Source organism: Triticum urartu, chromosome 6A, assembly GCF_056163025.1.
Source record: "Triticum urartu cultivar PI428250 chromosome 6A, HENAU_Tu73, whole genome shotgun sequence".
NCBI lineage: Eukaryota > Viridiplantae > Streptophyta > Magnoliopsida > Poales > Poaceae > Triticum > Triticum urartu.
In genome coordinates, this window is record NC_141878.1 from 39,947,643 (window position 1) to 39,965,191 (window position 17,549).

The window sequence follows — 17,549 nt, forward strand, 5'->3', positions numbered from 1 at the left end:
GTCTAATATTAATCCCGAAGGTAGATGTAGAGGTAGCGTGCCGACCGCGATCACATCGACTTTGGAACCGTTTCCTACGCGCATCATCACCTCGTCCTTTACCAGTGCCCGCTTATTCCGTAGTCCCTGTTTCAAGTTGCAAATATTAGCAACAGAACCAGTATCAAATACCCAGGTGCTACTGCGAGCTCTAGTAAGGTACACATCAATAACATGTATATCACATATACCTTTGTTCACCTTGCCATCCTTCTTATCCGCCAAATACTTGGGGCAGTTCCGCTTCCAGTGACCAGTCTGCTTGCAGTAGAAGCACTCAGTTTCAGGCTTAGGTCTAGACTTGGGTTTCTTCTCCTGAGCAGCAACTTGCTTGCTGTTCTTCTTGAAGTTCCCCTTCTTCTTCCCTTTGCCCTTTTTCTTAAAACTAGTGGTCTTGTTAAAAATCAACACTTGATGCTCCTTCTTGATTTCTACCTCCGCAGCTTTCAGCATTGCGAAGAGCTCGGGAATAGTCTTGTTCATCCCTTGCATATTATAGTTCATCATGAAGCTCTTGTAGCTTGGTGGCAGTGATTGGAGAATTCTGTCAATGACGCAATCATCTGGAAGATTAACTCCCAATTGAATCAAGTGATTATTATACCCAGACATTTTGAGTATATGCTCACTGACAGAACTGTTCTCCTCCATCTTGCAGCTATAGAACTTATTGGAGACTTCATATCACTCAATCCGGGCATTTGCTTGAAATATTAACTTCAACTCCTGGAACATCTCATATGCTCCATGACGTTCAAAACGTCGTTGAAGTCCCGATTCTAAGCCGTAAAGCATGGCACACTGAACTATCGAGTAGTCATCAACTTTGCTCTGCCAGACGTTCATAACATCTGGTGTTGCTCCAGCAGCAGGCCTGGCACCCAGCGGTGCTTCCAGGACGTAATTCTTCTGTGCAGCAATGAGGATAATCCTCAAGTTACGGACCCAGTCCGTGTAATTGCTACCATCATCTTTCAACTTTGCTTTCTCAAGGAACGCATTAAAATTCAACGGAACAACAGCACGAGCCATCTATCTACAATCAACATAAACAAGCAAGATACTATCAGGGACTAAGTTCATGATAAATTTAAGTTCAATTAATCATATTACTTAAGAACTCCCACTTAGATAGACATCCCTCTAATCTTCTAAGTGATCACGTGATCCAAATCAACTAAACCATAACCGATCATCACGTGAGATGGAGTAGTTTTCAATGGTGAACATCGTTATGTTGATCATATCTACTATATGATTCACGCTCGACCTTTCGGTCTCCGTGTTCCGAGGCCATATCTGCATATGCTAGGCTCGTCAAGTTTAACCTGAGTATTCTGCGTGTGCAAAAACTGGCTTGCACCCGTTGTAGATGGACGTAGAGCTTATCACACCCGATCATCACGTGGTGTCTGGGCACGACGAACTTTGGCAACGGTGCATACTCAGGGAGAACACTTCTTGATAATTTAGTGAGAGATCATCTTATAATGCTACCGTCAATCAAAGCAAGATAAGATGCATAAAAGATAAACATCACATGCAATCAATATAAGTGATATGATATGGCCATCATCATCTTGTGCTTGTGATCTCCATCTTCGAAGCACCGTCGTGATCACCATCGTCACCGGCGCGACACCTTGATCTCCATCGTAGCATCGTTGTCGTCTCGCCAATCTTATGCTTCCACGACTATCACTACCGCTTAGTAATAAAGTAAAGCATTACATCGCGATTGCATTGCATACAATAAAGCGACAACCATATGGCTCCTGCCAGTTGCCGATAACTTGGTTACAAAACAAGATCATCTCATACAATAAAATTTAGCATCATGCCTTGACAATATCACTTCACAACATGCCCTGCAAAAACAAGTTAGACGTCCTCTACTTTGTTGTTGCAAGTTTTACGTGGCTGCTACGGGCTTAAGCAAGAACCAATCTCACCTATGCATTAAAACCACAACGATAGTTTGTCAAATAGACTCCGTTTTAACCTTCGCAAGGACCGGGCGTAGCCACACTTGGTTCAACTAAAGTTGGAGAGACAGTCGCCCGCAAGCCACCTGTGTGCAAAGCACGTCGGGGGAACCGGTCTCGCGTAAGCGTACGCGTAATGTTGGTCCGGGTCGTCTCATCCAACAATACCGCCGAACCAAAGTATGACATGCTGGTAGGCAGTATGACTTATATCGCCCACAACTCACTTGTGTTGTACTCGTGCATATAACATCAACATAAATAACCTGGCTCGGATGCCACTGTTGGGTTTCGTAGTAATTTCAAAAAATTTCCTACGCACACGCAAGATCATGGTGATGCATAGCAACGAGAGGGAAGAGTGCTGTCTACGTACCCACGCAGACCGACTGCGGAAGCGTTGACACAACGTAGAGGAAGTAGTCGTACGTCTTCATGATCCAACCGATCAAGCACCGAAACTACGGCACCTCCGAGTTCGAGCACACGTTCAGCTCGATGACGATCCCTGGACTCCGATCCAGCAAAGTGTCGGGGAAGAGTTCCGTCAGCACGACAGTGTGGTGACGATCTTGATGTACTACAGCAGCAGGGCTTCGCCTAAACTCCGCTACAGTATTATCGAGGAATATGGTGGCTGGGGGCACCGCACACGCCTAAGGAATAGAGCACGTGGATCAACTTGTGTGTTCTAGGGTGCCTCTGCCTCAGTATATAAAGGACTAGAGGGGGGGAGGCTGGTCGGCCAAGGTGTGGCGCGCCAGGAGAGTCCTACTCCCTCTGGGAGTAGGATTCCTCCCCAATCCTAGTTGGAATAGGATTCGCGGAGGGGGAAAAGAGGGAGAGGGGGCCGGCCACCTCTCCTAGTCCTAATAGGACTAGGGGAAGGGGAAGGCGCGCAGCCCATGTAGGGCTGCCTCTTCTCTTTTCCACTAAGGCCCATCATGGCCCATTTAGCTCCCGGGGGGTTCCGGTAACCTTCCCGGTACTCTGGTAAAATCCCGATTTTACCCGAAACACTTCTGATATCCAAACATAGGCTTCCAATATATCAATCTTTACGTCTCGACCATTTCGAGACTCCTCGTCATGTCCGTGATCACATCCGGGACTCCGAACAACCTTCGGTACATCAAAATGCATAAACTCATAATATAACTGTCATCGTAACCTTAAGCGTGCGGACCCTACGGGTTCGAGAACAATGTAGACATGACTGAGACACGTCTTCGGTCAATAACCAATAGCGGGACCTGGATGCCCATATTGGCTCCTACATATTCTACGAAGATCTTTATCGGTCAGACCGCATAACAAGATACGTTGTTCCCTTTGTCATCGGTATGTTACTTGCCCGAGATTCGATCATCGGTATCCAATACCTAGTTCAATCTCGTTACCGGCAAGTCTCTTTACTCGTTCTGTAATACATCATCTCGCAACTAACTCATTAGTTGCAATGCTTGCAAGGCTTATGTGATGTGCATTACCGAGAGGGCCCAGAGATACCTCTCCGACAATCGGAGTGACAAAACCTAATCTCGAAATACGCCAACCCAACATGTACCTTTGGAGACACCTGTAGTACTCCTTTATAATCACCCAGTTACATTGTGACGTTTGGTAGTACCCAAAGTGTTCCTCCGGTAAACGGGAGTTGCATAATCTCATAGTTATAGGAACATGTATAAGTCATGAAGAAAGCAATCGCAACATACTAAACGATCGGGTGCTAAGCTAATGGAATGGGTCATGTCAATCAGATCATTCTCTTAATGATGTGATCCCGTTAATCAAATAACAACTCATTGTTCATGGTTAGGAAACATAACCATCTTTGATTAACGAGCTAGTCAAGTAGAGGCATACTAGTGACACTTTGTTTGTCTATGTATTCACACATGTATTATGTTTCCGGTTAATACAATTCTAGCATGAATAATAAACTTTTATCATGATTATAAGGAAATAAATAATAACTTTATTATTGCCTCTAGGGCATATTTCCTTCTACGACGTAACTGGGTGATTATAAAGGAGCTCTACAGGTGTCTCCAAAGGTACATGTCGGGTTGGCGTATTTCGAGATTAGGATTTGTCACTCCGATTGTCGGAGAGGTATCTCTGGGCCCTCTCGGTAATGCACATCACATAAGCATTGCAAGCATTACAACTAATGAGTTAGTTGTGAGATGATGTATTACGGAACGAGTAAAGAGACTTGCCGGTAACGAGATTGAACTAGGTATTAAGATACCGACAATCGAATCTCGGGAAAGTAACATACCGATGACAAAGGGAACAACGTATGTTGTTATGCGGTCTGACCGATAAAGATCTTCGTAGAATATGTGGGAGCCAATATGAGCATCCAGGTTCCGCTATTGGTTATTGACCGGAGAAGTGTCTCGGTCATGTCTACATTGTTCTCGAACCCGTAGGGCCCGCACGCTTAAGGTTTTGATGACAGTTATATTATGAGTTTATGCATTTTGATGTACCGAAGTTTGTTCGGAGTCCCGGATGTGATCACAGACATGATGAGGAGTCTCGAAATGGTCGAGACATAAAGATTGATATATTGGAAGCCTATATTTGGATATCGGAAGTGTTCCGGGTGAAATCGGGATTTTACCGGAGTACCGGGAGTTTACCGGAACCCCCCGGGAGGTATATGGGCCTTAGTGGGCTTTAGTGGAAGAGAGGAGAGGTGGCCAGGGCTGGGCCGCGTGCCCCTCCCCCTAGTCTGAATAGGACAAGGAGAGGGGGGCGGCGCCCCCTTCCTTCTCTCTCTCCTCTTTCCCCCTCCCGAATCCTATTCCAACTAGGAAAGGGGGGAATCCTACTCTCGGTGGGAGTAGGACTCCTCCTGGCGCGCCCTCCTCCTGGCCGGCCGCACCTTCCCCTGCTCCTTTATATACGGGGGCAGGGGGCACCCCTAGACACACAAGTTGATCCACATGATCATATTCTTAGCCGTGTGCGGTGCCCCCTTCCACCATAATCCTCGATAATATTGTAGCGGTGCTTAGGCGAAGCCCTGCGACAGTAGTACATCAAGATCGTCACCACGCCGTCGTGCTGACGGAACTCTTCCCCGACACTTTGCTGGATCGGAGTCTGGGGATCGTCATCGAGCTGAACGTGTGCTAGAACTCGGAGGTACTGTAGTTTCGGTGCTTGATTGGTCGGGCCGTGAAGACGTACGACTACATCAACCGCGTTGTGCTAGCGCTTCCGCTGTCGGTCTACAAGGGTACGTAGATCACACTCTCCCCTCTCGTTGCTATGCATCACCATGATCTTGCGTGCGCGTAGGAAATTTTTGAAATTACTACGTTCCCCAACAATACCTGTGACAAGTAATTCGGAACAGAGGGAGAGGGCGAGAGAGTGTGAAGAGAGCAACTACAAGCGCTGAGGCTCCAGCGTGTATATATATAGTGGAGAGAGAGTGTGAAGCGTGCAAACCCTAGAAAACATTTTGACCAGTCAAAGAATCCTCCTGGCACAAATTATGCTCAAGTGTAGTTATCGAACCCGAGACCTCAAGTTAGAAGGTGCAACGGGACCAAGGTGCGTGTGTGTGTGTGTGTGTGTGTGTGTGTGTTTAACATCATGTGTGTGTTAGAGAGAGCGACAGATCGACCTACTCCTACAAAGAGATGTTGTGTAGTGTACGATTTTAGCTGCGAGAGTCGGTGCATCCTCTCGTTTCTGGGCGTGTCCGGTAGGGACATGCGGACAGATGCCACGCCCGCTCCTGACCAGCCTGGCCCACCCAAAGCCCCTCCATCGCCCCCGCGTGCTTCCCGCCCGAAACGGTCAGCACCACTCCAAAGAATCGGTGCCACATTCATGCCTGGGCAGAGCGGACGCGACCTCTCACTGGCGCAAGAGTGATGGTTACTGCTGGGTCTATGTGATTTGACGGCTCATTGGTCTTTATTACTGAGGTGGTAGGACTGCTGGATGTCCCACGCTTTCGGCGAAAGGAGGTACTACTACTAGATTACAATTGTCTCCATTCTTATAGCGGAGGCGTGCAAGAGCAGTGAAAACACGCAGGCTCAGTGATTACATGGCCCACCTCACACTATCAGCGTGCGACACCTAACTCTTTACATAGTACTCCCTCCATTCCTAAATATTACTAGATGAGTCCCCGCGCGTTGCCACGGAACAGCGGTATATCTCTCTGCGCAAACTTATCAATTTCATAGAACTAAATAAAACTCTATAACCGCATGACAAATGTGGTAGCCAAACTAAATAAACTCCCATCATCATTTAGATCATCCCACATAAGGAAAAAAGATCAGCCAACTCCTACTGCATAATGGGATTATATTTTTCTTTTTGACATGTTAATGGGACTTAAAAGCTCACTTACATGCATGCTGCCGGTGCATGCTTGCATGCAGACATGTTGATGTGATTTTAAACCCACTCACATGCATGTGCCATGGTATTTCTGCATGCTTGCATGTGGCTTAGTGCGGAGCCTCTCAACGTCTAGATCAGACGGCTATTATGGACTGATTTACTTCATCTAATGGCTACATCAATTTTGATGATGTGGCTCAAGGAGAGGATAGAGAATTCCTAGTAGTGGGGGCTAGCTATTACTAGTAGATAAGTCTTTGTAGAGATTCCACTACATACGGAACAAAATGAATGAATCTACACTTGAAATGCATCTATATACATCCGCATGTGGTTCATGGTGAAATATCTACAAAGACTTATATTTAGGAACGGGGGAGACAGCGTACTAAGCAAGCTTCTCCTCGTTCTGCGAGTTGACGGGACACATCAAAAGTACTCCAGTGTATAGAGCCTTGCCTCTAAGGTAGGCCCCACATGGTTTGCCTCTTTTTTTTAACATAACACGTCAAGTCGCAATTTGTTTGTTCACCCGTGGTAGACGATCCTCCCTCCACCAAGTGGACAACCAGTACACGTGCCAAATTACCATGTGGGCTTCCTTTTTTGTACAGAAATGAGCTCCACAGTGTACCCGTGCGGGTGTGGTTGGGAAAGAGACGAGAGTACGTGCGCCCACTACACCATAGCACTACATCCCTAACAGACAAATTGGTCGGGAATACAGGTTCCCCTAACAAACAGTCAGATGGGAAAGAGTATTGCCGATCAACACTGTCTGTTGGGGAAAGTCCAGACGGGAAAACCCTTTCCCGACCGACATACCTTTCCCGACCGACTGCTTGTCGGCTATGGCATATCTTTCCCGACCAACGATCTGTTGGGCCTGCGATGGGCATTTCCCGACCAACAGTCCGTTGGGGCTGCCATGGGCCTTTCCCGACCGACTGTTGGACAGGGTAATATTTCCCGACCAACAATCTGTTGGGGTTGCCATGGGCCTTTCCCTACCGACTATCAGATTGCAAATTATTTCCCAACCAACGTTCAGTTGGGCCTGGCATTAACCTTTCTCGACCAACTGTCTGACGGGGTTTATTGTTTTAGTGACCAACAACCGTTAGCCCTCCCATTGTTAGATTTCACATTACCAATAGAATGTCAATCAAGTTACATAATTCATAATAGTATAAGGTGCATGTCATCCGACAATATTAAACTAGAATCAAACAATAATAACACACATTCATTATTTTTTCACATATATATAGTTAATCTGTTATGAACTGATGACCATCAAAGTTTCCTATAAACTAATGTAAGTAATTAAATAAAGAAAACGTTATGGTTCATTGTCTGAGAGCAAATATTCCTTGTTTTGTTTTCTAGAATTTGTCTAAGAGGCACATTGTCTGCCTTGGCTCCTACTAGTGGGGAAGCAACTACATGCCCATCCTCATAGCCTTCGAAAAAGATCCTTGCATCGTTCTCATACTTGACATCAAAGCTTTCATTCTTCATCTTGGAGGACATCCTCCAGCTTGAAAATCTGCAAGTCAAAATCCATAGTTAATATTCTGCACCACAAATGGAGAACATTGTATTTTCTATAAGCTTCCTTCAATATCATTTCATATGAAAGCAATTGAAGAGAATTCATTATCACTAACGAGAAAAGGGGAAGCCCTTGTACAAATTTTAGAAGAGCATGTACCTTTTGCTCCCCTCTTTTGTGTTTCCTGTAAACTTCTTTTGCTATATCCTGACATACAATTTATCCTGGTCTATTGCCCATGGGGGATAACTTGCCATTCCTACATAAGTGAAAGGAGCAAGAAATCAGACGATTAAGAACAGATAGCTACGAAGGCATTTGCTAAGCATCTGCAACATGATAAATGATAATAGTACACATGGCCATCCAAAACGCCAGTAGTAGTAAGTTTCCATCATTAGTTTTTTTAGTTTCCGTCACGCAAAGAGTTTCCCTGTGCCATAAAAAGATACATATGAATTTATGTACCACTTGTTATAATAATCAACAAACAACAGCAACTCGATGTCTCCATATGTCTGTGCTTCATTCCAGAGCTCCTCGTTCACCACCTCATTTTTATGCTTTTATCAAAGGCAGCAAAAGAGGCACATAAGTATTGACCACGAAGTGAGGAGCTGTAATTCTAGAATAAAAAGATACATAGTGAACGAAAATGCAATCAAAACAGGAAGAAGGATCTTCAATAAGGTGGTCACTACCCACGCATGATACCCCAGTTATACGAACCACCATTCTACGTTTAAAATTATTTGCTGTAGAGATTAACCCAATAAAAAGATAAAGGAATTTATCCATGGGGACAGGTGGAACCTTCAATATTTCCAAATCAGTGACATGCTTAAAGTCCTCTGTTGTAGGCAAGCCATTTGCTATCACAGACAACAATTTAATATCTCCTTCGATCATTACTTCACCAACAAACCCAGGCTATAAATCCAAGTAAAAAAGCAAGGTGAGATCTTACCAATGCCGTTGCCACCATGGATGACTAGCTCCTGGTCATTGAAAGTTAATTGGGTGGAGATGAGTGTCAAACAATAAAATTTTAATAATCAACAACCAGAAGAGGTACATCGCTATATAGCTTCGCAGGCTATCCATGTTATCACGCCCTGTCGAAAAGGAATTTCTTATTGAGGCATGGTATAGAGGCACTAGTTTGGTTCAAATGTTTTACTGTCTTCCAATTCAAGTATGGCGATATTTTGCCGGAAACATAGACAACCATTGGACTAATGTGAGAATGTAAAGGGACTTACCAGTTGGTTGATAAGTGTTGCCAGAATATTTTGCAGCTCTGTCAAAAATAAAGGGCCAAAGGTGAAATTGCAGTTATGTCAAGTCAAAGAATGTAGTACAGCTCTCAAAGAACAAATATGGTACAACTAGAATTTACCAGTTTGGTTTTCAACTACTTTTATTGCATATATAAATAAAGTTAAATTGCAGTGACTAAGCCTGTGGAGTTTGGGGCAAGGCGGACATATTCAACTTTGATATTGAATATTGACAAGGAGTTCAAGTGGATATCATATTATGCCATGTACATTAATAATATTTACATACCCATCAAACTTAAAAGTAGATGTACAAATAAAATTCAGATCACTGCCTGCGAAAGCAGTTTGACATATCTTAAAGATATTTATGTTGCTCCAGAAAAATAAGGCTACTCGACGAAACAATTAAGCCATGAAGATTCTAAAGCAAGATTTACTTTTCATCGGTGGTGTTCCAGTGACTACCCATGTGTTGTGATGGATGTTTGCACTGGGAGAAATCAAGAATCACCAATGTTAGAAGAATTGTGTAAGTGGATCCTCAATTCTATAGAAGTAATGGTATAACATGTCATCATTTCACATTTTGAATTCTGAAATTGGATAACTAAGTCATCCTTGACAATGTTGACCTCTTCGATACCAAGAATGGTGTTCACTACTACCATTTTCAAGGTCGTGATCTTGCCATCAGTGGTCGTGGTCTTGTGAATGGCCTTCTTCTTCCTGTCATCGGTGGAAAACTAAGTACAATAACAAGAGGAGAAATGCTTCATATATTTGTACTCTTAAGCTGACACACGTCCACTAAATGGCATTCAATGACAGATCAATCTTGAAATGCGACACCAATATGTTTAGATGGTGATCAATATGCTTAGTGACCCCGCTTCAAATTGGGCATTTCTACAAAGGATAGCAGCAATGATTCACAGGGCACACATTATTAATTTTGAGGTAACATTTTAGGTCTGAAACAAAGGATTCACACAAGTTAAATAGATATATGTAGAATAGACAACATGCTGAAAGCAGGAAACGCTACTGCTCGCTCATAGAAAAATTAATCCATGAATCAAAGTAGTGCTAGTTTTTTTTACATAAAATTGCGCGCTGTGCCGATGTGGTGCATGACTCCGTCGCCGGGGGTTGAAATCTATACACTGCAGGTAGAGAGGGGAGGAGGAGGAAACTAATGGGCAGTGCTTATCTAGCTATTTAATTTAGTTTTCAAGGACTACACTTTACATAATCGAACCATTTCTTTGCCTAACATGTGGATCACAGGAAACAAAATAGGTGCTACAGGAATTGAACTTCACAGGAAACAATGATGTTTTAGCAGGAATTCATGAAATCAATATCAAACATGGTCTAACAGTATAAGAAAATACCTTTTGGATATCCACACATCATTCGGATCCCGCTGGTTAGTAGGTTTGGCTGCCTTCTTTTGTCAGGCACTGCTATAAATGTTCACCAACAATATTATACAGGTTGTATCATACATTGTCCATACAAAAATAACCTGAAAAAACAAAATCTGAAATATACAAGGTGAACATAAGGCTACTCATCAAGGAAAAGCAAGAGATTATGCAAGGAATATATTTTTGTAGATGTCAGGTTCAGCACTTTTATCATGGTAAGGCTGGTTTCATAATCCAATTCCATCTACATTAACATGTAAGTGCTGTAGAAAACACGACAGAGTTTAGAATCAGATTTCAGATTATGGCCAGCTTATTTTACAAAACTATTTTGTATCCCCTCTCAAATGCTACATGTGGGTACTTTACTTCAAACAAATAATGTTTTCTGGGTGCCCGTTGGCAAGGACAAAGGATATTTGTATTGAATAAGATTTATACATATAAATGTCTGATTATGAATTTTTTTTGCCCACAAATCTGAAGTTGTCCAACAGAAGCACAACGGGAATATCAGAAATAGGTTTGCAATGATTGAAGAGCGTAGACGCAAATAGTCCACTCAAGAACTAATTTGAGAAATACGTACACTCTGAACTCACTTTGGTCTCTTCAGATCGCGAATGGTACAAAGAAGGCATGTCTTTTGACATCCGCACATAAGAAGGTCATCGGGACTTGGGGCAGAACGTCAAATGGATGGTCTCTGAAGAAGAACCCACTGGCACTGATGTTTCCGATCTGTGAGATGAATTTGGTTGTCAGGTGAGAGAGAGAGAGAGAGATATGCCTCACCGGGATGTTCGCACGGACATAAATCTCCGCCGCCGGCAACCTGGAGGGGGCAACGGCGGGGAGCAGGGCCGCGTGGGGGGCACTGGTAGGCAGGACGACGTGGGGCCGGTAGTGGAGGAGCAAGATAGCATGGGAAGTGCTTCTCCACGGCCGACATAGTCTTCCCTGGGATCTGCCCGGCACCCAGGATGACGAAGAGGCCGGAGTTCTTGGTGACGGGGTGGGGATGGAGCACCTTGCTGGTGGAGAGGCTTCGATCTCGGGGGGGATGGGTGCTGTGGGGGCGGCAGGAGGGTTTGAGGACGACGGCGCGGTGCAGCGGCCGACCGGAGAGAGCAGTGAGCGTCGCGATGTTGGGGGCAGCGTGAGCGGCGGCTAGTGGTGGGGAATTAGGGATTTCACGGTACTGGGAAGGAAAGAGCAGCGAGGTTCGCGGGCTGGGCCAAAACTTGGTGCTAAAATTTTTCGTCTGCGCGCGCTTGGCGCATTTAGCCACAGGCGGTCAGTCGGCGTTATTTACCGACCCATAGTTCGAAGTGTATACAAGAATTTCTGACCGACCGCTCGATGGCATTTGTGCATGCATTCCCGACCGACTGTTGGTCGGCGTATGAAAGCTTTCCCAACCAACAGTCCGACGAGGGGTTTCTCAACCAACGATCGGTCGGTAATTGACAACTTTCCCAACACACGTCGGTAGGGAATAACGTACCATGGTGTAGTGGCCGTGCATGCACCTCTTCTCTTCGTGCACGCCCCCACCTACGTGGGTGTGTGTGAGAGATACAAACCACGTTCGTGAGTGTTTTTTGTTTTGGGGTGGGGGTGGGGTGGGGGGTTGATTTCGTGAATTATTTGTGGGAATATGTGTCGATGACATCTCAAACAAAATTTTGCATGCAATATGTGTTAAATGGAGGCCTATCCATATCATACATAGAGGGTCGGGCAATCCACGAGAAGAGAGGGAGGGGTCATAGCTATCGATAGAGTCGAAGAGAGGATCAAGTGGGTGGGTGCGAGATCGATGAAGAGAGCCATCGAAATTGTGTGTGTGCAAGTCAAAGATATAGGGCGACTGGCCTATCGGAATGTTAGAGGGCACATGTCAAGTTTGTGTGTGGCAGGGAGACATGACTAGAGCGCTCAATGTATCGGTGTGTGTGGGGGGGGGGAGGGGGTGGGGGGAGGGGTAGGCAGAGGCCTAACTATAGAGGTAGAACGACTCGTATATGTGTTGAGAAGGAAAGACCCAGCTATGTCTTGAGGGAGATCGATCGACATCCATACATAACTGAAGGACGGGAAATATGATGGGACAGAGAGAGAGGAGAGAGAGGGAGGGAGAGGGAGGGAGGGAGAGGGGTAGAGTGCTGGATGGGTGATGGAGTTGCTTCTCGAAGATGGTGGGAGAGGCCTACTAGACAAACTGAAGGTGGAACTGCAATGTTATCAATAAGAGCGGGGATGTGTTTCTGTGTGTGCCTGTGCGTGATAGATCTGTCGGGACGCATCCATGGATGATGAAGGGGAACCATGTGTTTGGTAAGCAAACCTAACTAGATCGGTAGATCAATTGTTGTTTGTCGGAGGAAGGGAGAGACACAACTAATGAGGTAGATCAATTGATGTGTGGGTAAAAACGAGTTATAAGGACCTAGCTAGCTATATGTATAGCGAGAGATCGGCCGGTGTACGTCCATTTGTTAGAGGCAAATAGGGCCCAGCGAGACGGATAGACAAAGAGAATGGAGCTAGGAGGTGGTGCGAGAGGCCCAACTACTAGCTAGATACGGGGAGGAGTATGTGGTTGTGAGATTGATGAAAAGAGGGGCGAGAGTTTACACGTGTGTCTGACCGTATGAGAGACACGAGGCAAGAACACATAAAAGAGGAGATTGAAGGTGTGTGTGTATGTTGTAGGCAGGCATCGCTGGAGAGGTTTATCGATCGGTGTGTGTCGAAAAGGAGTTGTGGAGACTCTGGGAGAACGACCTAAAGAAAAAAAATGAATGTGCCCGGTGTATAGAATGCCGAGGGAGGGGGAGGGCGAGGAGGGCGTGTGCATGCACGAGAGAAAGTTAGTGGTAGCTACAAAGGTTAGAGAATTGTGTGGGTGTAAGAGACTAACAAAGATCATAATTTGATATGAAAGCGAATTCATATATTTGAATAGGAGATCATAGTGTTTTAAACATTGCATGCATGAATATAGCGGTGATACACGTGATGTGCACATGTTATACCATAATGTGATAATGCATGGCGTTTGCAACTCATAGCTAAATGCCGAACAATCTAAACCATACTATACATCAAACAATCTCACATTTTATTTGAATTTGTGATAATATGTGGCGTTTGCAGCTTACAACTAAATATCAAACAATCTAAACAATACTATATATCGAACATTCTCACATTTTATTTGAATTTGTGGTAATGTGTGGTGTTTGCAACTCACATCTAAATACTTGTAGGCGTAGGGGGCGGGGCACCATACATAATGTGATAAACACATTATACATATGAGACATGGTTTAGATTATGAAGATCTAGCTAGAGCTAGAAATGTAATGTGACTTGAAATCAAAATAAAGTGGATTCAAAAAATCTAGTTCGAGTTCATATAGTACACATAGTTCATATGTAACTCGAGACTAATCATGTGGTGTGCTGTGAAGATAATACACAAACGATGGTTTAACTTGACAATAATGATGATTGTAGATCTTATTAAAACAGAGAAACGAATTCAAATGCTTTAACTTCACAACAATCATTACTGTAGATCTTATTCAAATAGAGAAACGAATTCAAATTTAGTTCATATTGAAGCGGTAGTATATACGTTTGGAATGCACTAAAACGTTCATTTGAGTAGTAGGTTGCATGCATTATACACGTAGCGAAATATTTTAATTGAACATAACATGAATTCAAAGTTTTGAATGACATTTGTAGTGCACATTGATTTGATATAGTACATGTTAGGCTTGTCCGGAAATTTCAACCCGCGCCTTGTTAGCCCGAAATATTTAAGATATATCTTTGTCTCGTTGTGCTCCGACAACTCCCTCCATCTCAACCCGCGCCTTGCTATTCCGAAATTACAACGCGCGTGAAAAATCCCACCTCCTGTGAAATCCCGACACGCGAAATGCCTGTGGTACCCATGAACCAAAAGAACCGCCTCAAATCAGTGGGGGTACTTTCGTAACATACCCCACATTTCAGACAAGCGCGTCTCTAAGCCATGGTTCCCCACTGCCATCCCATCCGCCCACCCATTCGTACACCGATGCTGCGAAAACCCGCGACGAAACCTGAAGGAAATACGCCCTAGAGGCAATAATAAAGTTATTATTTATTTCCTTATAATCATGATAAATGTTTATTATTCATGCTAGAATTGTATTAACCGGAAACATAATACATGTGTGAATACATAGACAAACAAAGTGTCACTAGTATGCCTCTACTTGACTAGCTCGTTAATCAAAGATGGTTATGTTTCCTAACCATGAACAATGAGTTGTTATTTGATTAACAAGGTCACATCATTAGTTGAATGATCTGATTGACATGACCCATTCCATTAGCTTAGCACCCGATCGTTTAGTATGTTGCTATTGCTTTCTTCATAACTTGTACATGTTCCTATGACTATGAGATTATGCAACTCCCGTTTACCGGAGGAACACTTTGGGTGGTACCAAACGTCACAACGTAACTGGGTGATTATAAAGGAGCATTACAGGTGTCTCCAAAGGTAGATGTTGGGTTGGCGTATTTTGAGATTAGGATTTGTCACTCCGATTGTCGGAGAGGTATCTCTGGGCCCTCTCGGTAATACACATCACATAAAGCCTTGCAAGCATTACAACTAATATGTTAGTTGTGAGATGATGTATTACAGAACGAGTAAAGAGACTTGCCGGTAACGAGATTGAACTAGGTATTGGATACCGATGATCGAATCTCGGGCAAGTAACATACCGATGACAAAGGGAACAACGTATGTTGTTATGCGGTCTGACCGATAAAGATCTTCATAGAATATGTAGGAGCCAATATGGGCATCCAGGTCCCGCTATTGGTTATTGACCGGAGACATGTCTCGGTCATGTCTACATTGTTCTCGAACCCGTAGGGTCCGCACGCTTAAGGTTACGATGACAGTTTCATTATGAGTTTATGCATTTTGATGTACCGAAGGTTGTTCGGAGTCCCGGATGTGATCACGGACATGACGAGGAGTCTCGAAATGGTCGAGACGTAAAGATTGATATATTGGAAGCCTATGTTTGGACATCGGAAGTGTTCCGGGTGAAATCGGGATTTTACCGGGTTACCGGGAGGTTATCGGAACCCCCCGGGAGCCATATGGGCCTTCATGGGCCTTAGTGGAAAGGAGAAAGGGGCAGCCCAAGGTGGCTGCGCCACTTCCCCCTCCCCTAGTCCTATTAGGACTAGGAGAAGGTGGCCGGCCCCCCTCTCTCTCTTTCCCCCCTTGGGAATCCTACTTGGAATGGGATTGGGGGGGAGTCCTACTCCCGGAAGGAGTAGGACTCCTCCTGCGCCACCCTCCTTGGCCGGCCAGCCTCCCCCCCTCTACTCCTTTATATACGGAGGCAGGGGACACCTCTAGACACACAAGTTGATCCACGTGATCTATTCCTTAGCCGTGTGCGGTGCCCCCTGCCACCATATACCTCGATAATACTGTAGCGGAGTTTAGGCGAAGCCCTGCTGCTGTAGTACATCAAGATCGTCACCATGCCGTCGTGCTGACGGAACTCTTCCCCGACACTTTGCTGGATCGGAGTCCGGGGATCGTCATCGAGCTGAACATGTGCTCGAACTCGGAGGTGCCGTAGTTTCGGTGCTTGATCGGTTGGATCGTGAAGACGTACGACTACTTCCTCTACGTCGTGTCATCGCTTCCGCAGTCGGTCTGCGTTGGGTACGTAGACAACACTCTCCCCCTCGTTGCTATGCATCACATGATCTTGCGTGAGCGTAGGAAATTTTTTGAAATTACTACGAAACCCAACAGTGGTATCAGAGCCTAGGTTATTTATGTTGATGTTATATGCACGAGTAGAACACAAGTGAGTTGTGGACGATACAAGTCATACTGCCTACCAGCATGTCATACTTTGGTTCGGCGGTATTGTTGGACGAGACGACCCGGACCAATCTTACGCGTACGCTTACGCGAGACCGGTTCCCTCGACGTGCTTTGCACATAGATGGCTTGCGGGCGACTGTCTCTCCAACTTTAGTTGAACCGAGTGTGGCTACGCCCGGTCCTTGCGAAGGTTAAAACGGAGTCTATTTGACAAACTATCGTTGTGGTTTTGATGCGTAGGTGAGATTGGTTCTTACTTAAGCCCGTAGCAGCCACGTAAAACATGCAACAACAAAGTAGAGGACGTCTAACTTGTTTTTGCAGGGCATGTTGTGATGTGATATGGTCAAGGCATGATGCTGAATTTTATTGTATGAGATGATCATGTTTTGTAACCGAGTTATCGGCAACTGGCAGGAGCCATATGGTTGTCGCTTTATTGTATGCAATGCAATCGCGATGTAATGCTTTACCTTATTACTAAACGGTAGTGATAGTCGTGGAAGCATAAGATTGGCGAGACGACAATGATGCTATGATGGAGATCAAGGTGTCGCGCCGGTGACGATGGTGATCATGACGGTGCTTCGGAGATGGAGATCACAGGCACAAGATGATGATGGCCATATCATATCACTTATATTGATTGCATGTGATGTTTATCTTTTATGCATCTTATCTTGCTTTGATTGACGGTAGCATTATAAGATGATCTCTCACTAAATTATCAAGAAGTGTTCTCCCTGAGTATGCACCATTGCGAAAGTTCTTCGTGCTGAGACACCACGTGATGATCGGGTGTGATAGGCTCTACGTTCAAATACAACGGGTGCAAAACAGTTGCGCACGCAGAATACTCAGGTTATACTTGACGAGCCAAGCATATACAGATATGGCCTCGGAACACGGAGATCGAAAGGTCGAGCATGAATCATATAGTAG

The 17,549-nt window shown here is 44.7% G+C and overlaps 1 long non-coding RNA gene across 1 annotated transcript; it reads right to left on the minus strand.

Annotated features, from left to right (window-relative positions):
- Nucleotides 1-7,818: 7,818 nt before the first annotated feature.
- On the minus strand, nucleotides 7,819-8,533 carry LOC147963655 (uncharacterized). The gene is made up of 3 exons (XR_015607239.1): nucleotides 8,434-8,533; nucleotides 8,125-8,224; nucleotides 7,819-7,959 (listed from the first exon to the last, which is right to left on the minus strand). It is a non-coding gene; the product is annotated as an uncharacterized LOC147963655 (long non-coding RNA).
- Between the last annotated feature and the right edge of the window lie 9,016 nt (nucleotides 8,534-17,549).